We start from the raw sequence: 12,080 nt of genomic DNA, 5'->3' as shown, positions 1-12,080 counted from the left end.
CCAAGATGTCAAAGTTAATTCAAAAGATAAGTGATAGCTAAAAAGGCAAGATGCAAAGCTATTCCTTCATTGCAATATTATGCGTGTACGCGATATTTGCAGGAGAACAAATTTTGACCAAATGAAGAACAAATTTAAAAGATGAAAAACTGTTCAGCTACACTAATTTTAAATTAGTTGTACAACAGAAATACAAAACCTTGAAAAAATGATCTCTTACAGAATTTTTTTTTTTTGCATTACTTGATTATCTTCATTGCTCCTAAATGATCTCTTATAGAATTTTCAAAACCCAAATCCTTTTTACTGATGTGAAGTGTTAGTGATGAGAGTATTGACGTGCCAAGTGAAAGAATTCCTAACAATGTGATGGTGGGGGCAAATCCCAAACACAAATATAATTGTGTTGGATCCAATTAGTTAAAATGAAATGGATATAACACATAAATGTTTATTCTTTCTTCTTTATATGTTATAGAATAAGGGCTGCTGATTACAGGCATCAAACTCAAATAAATAGAAAAATCAAGAGTATTGAAGAGGATAGCAAAAAGTATAACAAAATTAAATCAAAACCCAAAAATGAAATGATAGAATACCTCTGTCTGCTAGAGTTCTTTGGTGAGTTTTGATATGATTCATTTTCAACTGCATTTGACTGGACAAAGTAAGCTGAGTTTCCATCATTTAGAGGAGGAACCTACACTAACGGAAAACAACACATCATAAAATTTAAATTCTTGTACTGATAAACATGATGATAGTAACTTGAAATTATTTTAACACAATCCAAACACTCTTACCTTAAAAAAATTCACTTCTTAGCTGATTTTACCTACGATCATTTGAATGGTAAAAAAGATTAAACCTACAATTAGTTATTGAAAATAAAAATAAATTATGATAATATTTTATTTTTGGACTTTATTATTAATCCTCCCATTGATGCAATCTAAGGATGTTTCTTTGCTTCTTCCGTAGATAACCCTAGGACAGTGGTGTCAACTTACAGCAGTTGTGAAGCAAGCATTACCAAGGCAACATGTTAGAAGTTTGAGGCTTTAGATACCATTAACATACCAATTTTTTCATATCAGATCCCTTCGGCTTTTCTATAAACTATAGAATCCGTCCTATTTTATCAATTTACATCAGCCCATAGTATAAAACACGACAGCAGGAAAGACAACAGTAATCAACTCCAAATGCGAAAAAAGTATACAACAAAAAAAGTGAAGTTTTGGGTTCTGCAGATACAACAGTTTTATTTACATCAGTTTTGTAGACCATGACGAACCTGAGCCTCTATGGTGGCTTCTACAGTCGCCTCCTTCCTCTTCCTCTGTCACCGATCTATTTACTTTCACTCTCTTTCATTTGATTCAGTGGCAAGGTTGCTGCCTCTCACCGCCGCCGCCATCGCCTCCCTCTTCTTCTTCTTCCTCGTGCTTTTCCTCTTCACCGTCATGTTCTCTTCTTCTCTGCTTCAATGGGAACGTGAGAGGAGACCTTGGTGTAAGAGAAGAGAGATTGAAAAAAAAAAAGGATAGAGAACTCAGTGATCATCAGGGTAAAGGAGAAAGGGATTAGGGGAGAGAAATAAATCAATTTTTGAAATTTGATTTCTCAATTCAAATTTATTTCCCGCCTCATCCACTGGATAAAAACTGGTGGATAACCCAGTGTGTCAACGGCATGCAATAAAGAATGAAAGAACCAAAAGTTATAAAGAGAGAGATATGATTTTTTATTACTTTTTATACTCTCCATGTTCATTTCTCATTTCAATTTCTGCTGTACTATTTAGGTTGCCACTTGTCATGCAATAAAGCTTAATACTTGTCGAATAAATAAAGTGCCACTTGTCGAGCAACCAACTTACTACTACTCTCCTATTATATATTAATAGATATTGATGACACTAACGGTTCACAGTATAAAATTTGAATGAGACTTCAAATATAAATTAAAGGGTCAAATTCATCTACCAATCGATGAAGCACAATTGGCACAATCTGAGTAAACTGAAGGACCATTATCTTTTAAGTGGGACCCTTTACAACGGAATTATTCAAATTGAGTTTGGAATGTAAAATGATAATTATTAATTAGTCCTTTGTTTGGAATAATTTCTTTCGAAAAAAATTTATTATTATGCGAGAATTTGATAGTTGGTCATTTACTTATTTTCACCAAATGCAACTATGAGAGTCTTAAGTAGGACCAAACAACCCACATGAAATTTTAGAATGTTCATATTTTTTGAAAACATTGTGACGTGATAGAAAATAATTTCATAAAATTTTGATATGTATTTTTTATTATTTTAATCGAGTCTGAAATTTATAACAGTGGTAAAATTTATCGAATAGCCAAATATTGAATTTTTTTTATATGAAATTATATGTTTCTTTTTACGTGCAGTCTTTATTTTAATTTCTTATATCTATATATATTCCAATTCCAAAATATAGATAAACAAATAGTTTTTCAATTAAATGAATTTATATGTCAACATAATTGAACCGTTAGATTAATAAACTATAAAACTTATAGAAAAAAATGTAACTACTATAATTTAAATTAAATAGATACAATTAACATAAAAAGAACTATTTTTTCCTATAATAGATAGAAGAAAATTCAAAAATAAAAACTAATATAATAATGTATACCTTAACTATTTAATGTGACTAGGTATAAAATAGTCTGTCTTATCAATTTAGATCTAATCTTTAATGGTTATTTAAAAATTTGATTTTTGCAATGTGCCAAAAATCACTTTTTCTTTTGTTTTATTTTTATTCTTCTTGCACTCTATTTTTCATAGTCTATTTTTACTTTTTATTATATTTGTTTACCTATGGTATAGGGTGATCACTTAATCTTTTTTTAACCAAATTACACGTCGACGTAACCAAAGAGACTGATCACTCTTTTGTATATTATAAAAATAATTTCTTTTAATAACTATATATTAATGTTTTTTGTTAACAAACTATATCTAAATATAAAAAGGTAGTTTAAGTATAAAACTTGCATATAACGTGAACCCCATACCAAAAGTCTAATAATATAATTAAATGTCATTTACTTGGTATATATGTACATTATGTGATTACAATGAAAACTATTTTTATTAAAGTTTGAATTTTTTTCGAATTATATAACAATAACAGAAAGTAATAACATTTATTTAAATATACAAACATAATAATTGTTACATTTAAATATAATCCACTAATATAAAAAAAATAATAAAATTATTTTAGCCTCTAAAAATAGAAAATAAAATAATCCTATACATTGTAAATATAATTTTTAAACACAAATTTTTTCAAAATAAAAATAATAACTATTAGTATTAATCGATAAATACCAACATATTATTACAATGGAATAATATTTGGCCTGCGCGTAGTGCGAGTCTTACACTAGTTGCTAATAATGTTGAAGATGGGTTCTAAGAGGATGAATTCTGGTGTTACAGCAGAGTTTTTCCACCGCCATCTTGATGGTAGTGCCCACTGCCTATAGCACTACGATCCAAGAAAATTACCACACATTATTTTTTTGGGTGGTATAGGTATGAGTGAGAGTGATGAGAGAACTTTTGCGTGGTCTAGAAATTGCGGATAAATCCTCGTTGCAAGTATAGTTTCTAAACCTTCAAAAGTCCTTTCATACAAACGTTTTGGTTGTCACAAGTAACAAACTCCTTTTAAAATTGATAACCGAGTATTTAAACCTCGGGTCGTCTTCTCAAGGAATTGCAGGGAGTTATGTTCTTATTATTGGTTATGAGTTTGTAAACTGGGGGATGTTGAGTTTGGGCAATGGGCACAGGTATATTCAAATGACAAATAAAATAAATAAATAACTGTAAAATAAACTTTTGGCAAGGCATGAGAAATTGGAAGTCCAGTTTAGTTATCCTTATCAACAACAATGAAAGTTGAATCTTAATTCCACTTAGTTAACCTTTACTAAAGCAAAGGAAAGTCAAGGGACAATTTGGTTTGATCTTCGAATCCTATTTATTTCCTAAGAAAAGATTGGAATTATTGAAGTTCAACTCAATTGGCAAGATAAAAATTAACAATTATGCTATTGAATTGGATAATTCCTGAGTTACTGATTTCTTAACCAAGACCAAAAGAAAAAATATCTAAATTAAATTAAAAGCATTCATATAAATAGAGCAAAGCAAAATTAAGTCTGAAAATACCTCGAATTGCATTCACAAAAGAACTTAAATCTGACATACAAATTAAATTGGAGAAATAAATAAAAGGAACATTGAACCTGGGATTGAGACACTCCTAAAACTAAGAGAAGTCCTAAATCCTAATCCTAAGAGAGAGGAGAGAACCTCTCTCTCTAAAAACTACATCTACTCCTAAAATTGTGAATATGAGAGCCCTCTTTATGAATGGATGCATTCTCCCACTTTATAGCCTCTAATCTGTGTTTTCTAGGCGCAAACTGGGTCAGAAACAGCCCAGAAATCGCTGGAGAAGAATACAAACACGCTAATTTCTGTCACTGCGACGCGGTCGCATGGAGCACGCGGTCGCGTCACCTAGCGTCAGAGCAACTATAGCATATTACATATCAAATCGAAGCCCCGGATATTAGCTTTCTAACGCAACTGGAACTGCGTCGTTTGGACCTCTGTAGCTAAAGTTATAGCCGTTTGAGTGCAGAGAGGTCAAGCTGGACAGCTTAGCAATTCCTTCAACTTCTTGTATTCCTTCCACTTTTGCACGCTTCTTTTCCATCCTTTGAGCCATTCCTGTCCTATAATCTCTGAAATCACTTAACACACATATCAAGGCATCTAATGGTAATAAGAGAGGATTAATAATAAGCAAATATAAGATCAAAGAAGCATGTTTTCAATCATAGCACAAAATCAGGAAGGAAATATAAAACCATGCAAATATTATGAATAAGTGGGTAAAGAGTTGATAAAATCCACTCAATTGAGCACAAGATAAACCATAAAATAGTGGTTTATCAACCTCCCTACACTTAAACATTAGCATGTCCTCATGCTAAGCTCAAGGGAAACTATAAAGATGAAGAGGAATGATAGAGAGTATGCAATGCAACCTATGAATGTAACTACATGCTAAGATGTTTCTACCTACTTGGTTAAAAATAAATAAATCTTTCAAGAATAAATATGAACTGGATTTCACTAATTCAAATCATAAAAATGAAGCACAAATAGACTTGCAAGAAGAAAATAGCTTATGAAAGCAGGGAACAAGGAATTGAGCATCGAACCCTTACTAGTAGTGTATACACTCTAATCACTCAGGTGTTTAAGGTTCGATTCTCTCAATTCTCTACTATCCTTGCTTTCTAAGGCTTGCTCTTCGTCTAACAATCAACACAAATTTAATGCACAGATACACATATCAAGAGGTCTTTTAAGGGTTGTAATGGGGTTAGGGTCAAGGTAGGATTGTATTTGGCCAAGTAGACTAAAATCTGAATCCTTAATTAACTTAAACTTTCCACCTAACTTAAACAATCCATGTAATCATAATACAAAATCTAACTATCCATTAACCATGTTTTCCACATATTCATGCATTCTAGTTTTAAGTACAACTCATATGCATTGCTTTCACCACTTACTTTGGGGCATTTTGTCCCCTTTCACTTATTTTGCTCTTTTTTTTTTCTTTTTCTCTTTTTCTTCTTCTTCTTCTTATATATATATATATATATATATATATATATATATATATATATATATATATATATATATATATATATATATATTTGTTTTTCTCAAGGCATATGATTAAATTATTGAATGCATGAACATGTCCTAAACATTTCTTTCACATTTTCATAAAGATATATAACACCCAATTCTTAAACCAAATATTTCCAAACCCTCTTTTTCCCACACTTAATTCATGAGCACTCTCAATAGTCTAAGCTAACCAAGGATTCAAATTAAGGACAATATTGTTTTTCACTTAGAGTTAATGATGTGCTAAAGTAAAGAACAAAGGGGTAAAATAGGCTCAAATTGGTTTGCAAAGGATAATGACAGGTAAGGCCATATGGGTATGTAAGTTCAATGAAACAAAGGCCTCAATCATATAAGTGCATGTATACATCAAACAATGGAAATATAGAATTAAGCAAGACAGAGATCACAATTTTAGAGAGAAAAATACACACTAAAACAGAATTTTGGTTGATAAAATGTAACCAATTCAAATAGGCTCAAAAATCTCATAGGTTTTGTGTGTTCGAGTTCTAAACCATGTTCCAGTATAATATCTATTCAAACAAGTGTAACATTAAATTTTATTCAAATTAGTGAAATTCTCTAAAAATTTTCTTGAAAAAGAAAATATTACTTCAACCAAGTGATAAAATATGCAAAAAAATTAAACAAATATGCAATCAAACATGCAAATGCAACAATGAATAAGGAAAATAAATCATTGGTGTTGAGATAGAGGAGTAACTAACCCATGGAGATCGGTATCGACTCCCCACACTTAAAGATTGCACCGTCCTCGGTGCATGCTGAGATTTGCAAGTGGACGGGGGTTGTGGTTCCTCAGCTGGGGCTCTTTTTGTTCCTTTCCTTGCCGGTAGTTTGGGAGTAGCTTTCTCTTTACCCTTCTTGGTGGCCATCCTGAAAAGGGAAAAAGAAAGTGACTTTTTAAAGTTAAGGGTTAGAGCAAGGAAGAGAGCGGGAAAGGTGGTAATCAATGCACATTAAGATATACTGACATTATCACATGCTCACGAGTACATGTGAAAAGTCATCAATGGAAAATAGTTAGTGCATATGATGACAAGTGAATGCAAGGTGTTTATTGGCATGCTGGCAAAGGCATGAGTAGCATAGATCAAGCATTCAATGTCCAAATTAGATTACCAAGTCTTTCAAACTATCAACATGTTTGTAGTGACAATTATATTGAATGAATATGATATGAAAAAGGGTTTTGTGAAAAGCAGGCATTCAGAGTAGTAGGATAAAAGATACTGAAAAGCAGTGCACAATGCCATACAGACGTTTTTACAAACACATAGCATGCATGTAAATAATCTAATGAAAATAATAAATTGAACATGCAAGCAACCCTTTAAAAATAAATATATATAATTGTCAAATAATTCCTCTAATAATCCACAAGTAAAATATAGAAATAATGACCCAAATAAATTTCTAATACCAATGAAAATAATGCAATGAATGAAAGTATGCAAATAAATTAAAATAAAATAAAAAGAAAAATAAGAAGAATGAGAAGGGAAAGAAGATAAGAAAGGAAGAAGAAAGAAATAAGAAAAGATAAGAAAAATAAGGATTAGAGAAGAAAAGATAAGAAAATTGACTGATCTGGATATTCTGTGCGCCGCTTGTGACGCGGACGCGTGAGTGACGCGGTCGCGTGGTGTGTGACAAGGTCAGGTGACGCGGACGCGTGGGTCATGTGATCGTGTGACCTGTTTTGTGCGATTGGCGCGAGTGCAGCCTCGCGGTCGCGCAACTCTCTGTTTGAAACTCTTTTGCCAAAAATCTGGGTGACGCGATCGCGTGGTTGACGTGGTCGCGTGGGTGGCCATCTTTTGAAAACGACGCGAATGCGTGGGGCACGCGTTCGCGTGGGAGGGCTTGGGCTTCCAGCACGAGTCCAGCCCAACTCCAGCTCAACTTTCTGCCATGCACCCATTTACGTCAACTTCTCAGAGCACGCGGTCGCGTGGGTGACGCGATCGCGTGGGAAGCTATTTTTCCAAATGACGCGGCCGCGTCAGCGACGCGGTCGCGTGGATCAATTTGTGCCATTAGCGCGCCTCCAGCCGAGCTTTCGCGTGACTCTCTGTTCAACCTTATTTTCTTCCAAACGCACATACGACGCGGACGCGTCGGCGACGCTGTCGCGTCGCGTGCGAAAATCCTTTTTTTTTTTATTTTGTAATCTGAAAAATGCAGAATGCAGTGTTAATATGAATGTGATGCAAAACTCCAGGTTCAATATAACAAAATAAAATAAAATTCAAAAACAAACAAAACTAAATAAAATTAAAATTGAGAAAGGAATGATTATACCATGGTGGGTTGTCTCCCACCTAGCACTTTTAGTTAGAGTCCTTAAGTTGGACATTTGGTGAGCTTCCTGTTATGGTGGCTTGTGTTTGAACTCATCCAAGAATCTCCACCAATGTTTGTGATTCCAATATCCTCCGGGATCCCAAACTAGGCGCAGAAAGCCTTCAAGTAAGCTAAAGCAAGTGACAAGGCCCCAAGAGTGCTGATTTCTAGATTGAATTCCGGCGTCCCAGACCTTGCCTTTGCACCCATCTTCTTGTTATTCATCATTTTTCCACTTGGGTGGTGAACAGTCGGAATTCTCACTGAGACATCCAAACAGCTTCCTAGACCCATTCAGTTGAGCTTTATACCAACCTTTGCGTTTAAACTTAAAACTTCCAACCATAATGAACCTTGTAGGACAATTCTTACCACTGACCATCTTCCTCTTACTCTTAATGCCACAAAGAGCTCTAAGTTGACCATCCGTCTCCAGTAGCCCATATTCAAGTGGGATTAGAAAGCTAAGAAATATGAAATTTACCCACTTGAATGTTGTGAAGGATGATGGCAACTTAGGGGGAGGTATTTTTAATGAAATTGCAAACTCCACTCCCTTGTGCTCTTCTCTAATAATTACCACCTCTTTGCAAGCTTCTTCAATTTCAACCTCTTCCTCTTGGTAGCTTTCTTCCAATTCAATCTTCTCTTCATTGCTTTCCAAGGGCATGGGAGGTTGTGCTTCTTCTTCTTGAATCTCCATCTCTTGATCAACCTCTTCCAAGTCTTCAACTGTGATATGCCTTGGAGGTTGTACACCCTCCTCAGCATCAATTTCAAACGTCTTGGAAGGGGGTTCTATGACTGGACTTTCCCATGGAGGTTCTGCATCTCCTAAGTCTTCAACCACTTTTTCCTCTTTAATAATTACTGCTTTGTCCAGTAGTTTTAATATAAAATCGTACTCATCCTTGATGATTTGCTTTCCATGACAACTCCTTTCAATTGTTCTTTCATCTTCAAGGGTATTTACTACCTTTACCTTTAGGGCCTCCTCTAGCTCCTTATGAAGTATGGATTCGCGAAGATGATCCCTTCTCTCTTGTTCCATGTCAATAGCATCATTGGGATCATGTTGCTCTTGGATTGATGGATGTGGGTGCTCTTCCATGGATGGTGGTGATGGGATGGAGAGATCATTCTGTGGTTGAAAAGGAAGTGCACTAGAGCTTGAGGGTTGATTGTTGAAGGTATTTGGTGGTCTGATTTGGGCGACGAGAGCTTGTATAGTAGAGTTTAGATTGGCAAGTGCTTTCTTCATGGAGGTTTGGGGTGGATCTATGTATGGTTCATTTGGTTCATAAGGTGGTTGGTATGGTAGATGTGGGTTAGGGTCATATGGAGGTGAATGGTGGAAAGGGGCTTGTGAGTATGGTGGTCCAAAGTCATGTTGAGGAAAGGGTTCATAGGCATATGGTGGTGGTTGTTGATAGTCCATTGGAGGTGGTTGTTGCCATGAGGGTTGATCAAATCCTTGTGGCTCCTCCCATCTTTGATTATTCCAACCTTGATGCCTGTTCTCATTGTAATTTCTTCTTCCTGCAATATAATTGTAAACAGACTCATAGCCAAAGGGGTAAGAGTTCATAGTAGCAAAATAAAAATTAAAAATGAAAATAAAAACAAATTTAAATTAAAAGGTTATTTAAATTTTGAATTTTGAAATTTGAATTTTAAATTTTTGAAATTTGAATATTTGAAATTTGAAATTTGAAATTTGAAAATTTTTAAATTTAAATTTTGAAAAAAAATTTTAAATTTGAATTTTGAAATAAGATAAGATAAGATAAAAATTTTAATAATAAAAATCTGAAATTTTTTTTCGAAAAAAATTAATTAAAAATATTTTTGAATTTAATGAGGAAAGAGAAAAACAATAAAATGACACCAAATTTCAAATTTTTAGATCAAAACGAAGAAAATAACTAAGAACAGCTTGAAGGTCAAGATGAACGCGAAGAACAACTTGAAGATTAAGATGAACATTAAGAACAAATTTTTGAAAAAAAAAATTTTAATAACTAAATAAAAACCAACAACCTCTTAATTTATGAAAAAGCAAAAATAAAAATAAAAATAAAAATAAATAAACAAACAAAAAACAAAAAATATTTACAATAACCAATAATAAGGCACACGTTTGCAATTTCCCGGCAACGGCGCCATTTTGATGAGAGAACTTTTACGTGGTCTAGAAATTGCGGATAAATCCTCGTTGCAAGTATAGTTTCTAAACCTTCAAAAGTCCTTTCATACAAACGTTTTGGTTGTCACAAGTAACAAACCCCTTTTAAAATTGATAACCGAGTATTTAAACCTCGGGTCGTCTTCTCAAGGAATTGCAGGGAGGTATGTTCTTATTATTGGTTATGAGTTTGTAAACTGGGGGATGTTGAGTTTGGGCAATGGGCACAGGTATATTCAAATGACAAATAAAATAAATAAATAACTGTAAAATAAACTTTTGGCAATGTATACGAAATTGGAAGTCCAGTCTAGTTATCCTTATCAACAACAATGAAAGTTGAATCTTAATTCCACTTAGTTAACCTTTACTAAAGCAAAGGAAAGTCAAGGGACAATTTGGTTTGATCTTCGAATCCTATTTATTTCCTAAGAAAAGATTGGGATTATTGAAGTTCAACTCAATTGGCAAGATAACAATTAACAATTATGCTATTGAGTTGGATAATTCCTGAGTTACTGATTTCTTAACCAAGACCAAAAGTGAAAATATCTAAATTAAATTAAAAGCATTCATATAAATAGAGCAAAGCAAAATTAAGTCTGAAAATACCTCGAATTGCATTCACAAAAGAACTTAAATCTGACATACAAATTAAATTGGAGAAATAAATAAAAGGAACATTGAACCTGGGATTGAGAGTCACTCCTAAAACTAAGAGAAGTCCTAAATCCTAATCCTAAGAGAGAGGAGAGAACCTCTCTCTCTAAAAACTACATCTACTCCTAAAATTGTGAATATGAGAGCCCTCTTTATGAATGGATGCATTCCCCCACTTTATAGCCTCTAATCTGTGTTTTCTGGGCCGCAAACTGGGTCAGAAACAGCCCAGAAATCGCTGGAGAAGAATTCAAACACGCTGATTTCTGTCAATGCGACGCGGCCGCATGGAGCACGCGGTCGCGTCGCCTAGCCTCAGGGAAACTATAGCATATTATATATCAAATCGAAGCCCCGGACGTTAGCTTTTCAACGTAACTGGAACCGCATCGTTTGGACCTCTGTAGCTAAAGTTATAGCCGTTTGAGTGTAGAGAGGTCAAGTTGGACAGCTTAGCAATTCTTTCAACTTCTTGTATTCCTTCCACTTTTGCACGCTTCTTTTCCATCCTTTGAGCCATTCCTGCCCTATAATCTCTGAAATCACTTAACACACATATCAAGGCATCTAATGGTAATAAGAGAGGATTAATAATAAGTAAATATAAGATCAAAGAAGCATGTTTTCAATCATAGCACAAAATCAGGAAGGAAATATAAAACCATGCAAATATTATGAATAAATGGGTAAAGAGTTGATAAAATCCACTCAATTGAGTACAAGATAAACCATAAAATAGTGGTTTATCAGAGAGAAAAAAGAAGGAATACACATTATTTTTTTGCCTCTAATTTCTTCATCAACTGTCATGTCTTGTTTATTATTAGTTCACATCTTTTGCTTTTGTTTTGATAGTAATATATACCCATGATTAAATTGCTGCAACTCTTGTTAACTATGTGGTTATAGTTCAATTCTTTTGCTACTTTATTAAATATAAAAGAAAAATTGGTTCCTGAAGACATGAACGTGTCATATGGTATCATGCCATCAAGAATGAGTATTGATCATTATTTTATTTCAAAAATGTTCAAATATCAGATTAAGTAACATTAACACTGTTTTATCATTTAATACATAGCAGTAGCTTTA

Source organism: Arachis hypogaea, chromosome 18 (genome assembly GCF_003086295.3).
Source record: "Arachis hypogaea cultivar Tifrunner chromosome 18, arahy.Tifrunner.gnm2.J5K5, whole genome shotgun sequence".
Taxonomy (NCBI): Eukaryota; Viridiplantae; Streptophyta; class Magnoliopsida; order Fabales; family Fabaceae; genus Arachis; species Arachis hypogaea.
The sequence above is the reverse complement of the archived record's forward strand: the minus strand, read 5'-3'. Positions refer to the sequence as shown.